Here is a 1,377-nt window from a genome sequence, read left to right on the forward strand (position 1 = left end):
GCGCGGCGGTGCGCGGCACTCTCCTTGGCTGTTGGAGGTGATAGGGGTCGGGAGGAGGGAAGTGGACGCTGGCCTCGGTGCTGCTTCCGCGGTCTCCGTAACAAGCCCCTTCCCCGCGGGGCGAGCGAGGAGGAGATAAGTTACGGATCAAACACCCGTTTAGGGTAGGAGGCACGCCCGCGGTCAGCGGAGGAGTTGCCTCGGTCCTCAGAGGGCCGGCCCCGGCGTGGGCGGACCCGGGGCGGGGGAAGGGAAGTGAGAGGTTGTTTATGACCAGGGACTGATCTCCGAGCGGCGCGCCGCTCCCGCTGGGCCGTGAGGACCGAGCTGTCTCCCTGGGCCTTGGAATGGACCCGGGACAGGCCAGGAACCCTCTCGTCTGACGACCCAACTAAAAGGGAACAAGCCACTTGTTTCTAACTCAGCACTTAAAGGTCGTGGCGGAAGGCTTATTCACAGTTTGTTGCCCTTGTTAGTCTCAGGGAGAAAAACCGGTACTACTCAAAGAAATACCTCTCCCAAACCATGTTTACTGCGTACAGTGCTAGATTCAGACCTAAAAGGGACCTTGGCAAATCATAATCCGTTACTCTTATTTTTAAGTGAAAAAAACTGGCCAGCTTGCTCGAGTGACGCAGGGAATGGGCTCCCTCGCACCCTGCCTGTCTCTCTCACTAGATATTATCTCAGAATTGTCCCGTCCTGATGAGGGGACAAGTTCTAGGTTAGACCAGCACCTGCCGCGATGCCGGAAATAATGAAACCTCCTGAGGATCCGGGGAAACAGCTTCCTCGGATTCACTAGTTAAAATACTGAAGACTGCCTGAAATACAAGTTGAATTAGAGATATAACCCTGATCATGTACTAGCCTTGTATTTTGATTTTTTTACTCTTTACCCTAAAATTTATTGTTTACCTACTGATCATTTTTTAAGAATTGTTCCTATTGACATTAACACAGAAGAGACATGCTTTGTGACACTTTGTTTAAATCTTGAGTTTCACAGCTTGGATTTTTTCTAATTAAGTCAATCTCTGATCTTTTTGCTGTAATAGGGCTATTTCAGTAATATGTTGTATGTACCATAGAAGAGTGAGATTTTTTTTTTTTTGGACTACAAAATAAGATGAAATACAGGTTTTACAGTATTTGCTGAGGACTGGTGGAGTTAAAAATGATTAAAATATGCTACCTGCCTTCGAAGAGCTTAAGGTTTTTCTAGAACAATATTACATACATATTATTAGCTACTACAAGGCAGAAAGTGATTAGATAGTAAACTCAGAAAATTCTGAGAAAAATGTATTACCCTGCAGTGATGAAAAAACATTTTCCAGGGTCAATACATTTAAGCTGTGCCTTAAAGCAGTGTTT

The sequence above is a fragment of the Myotis brandtii genome, unplaced genomic scaffold (genome assembly GCF_000412655.1).
Source record: "Myotis brandtii unplaced genomic scaffold, ASM41265v1 scaffold500, whole genome shotgun sequence".
NCBI lineage: Eukaryota > Metazoa > Chordata > Mammalia > Chiroptera > Vespertilionidae > Myotis > Myotis brandtii.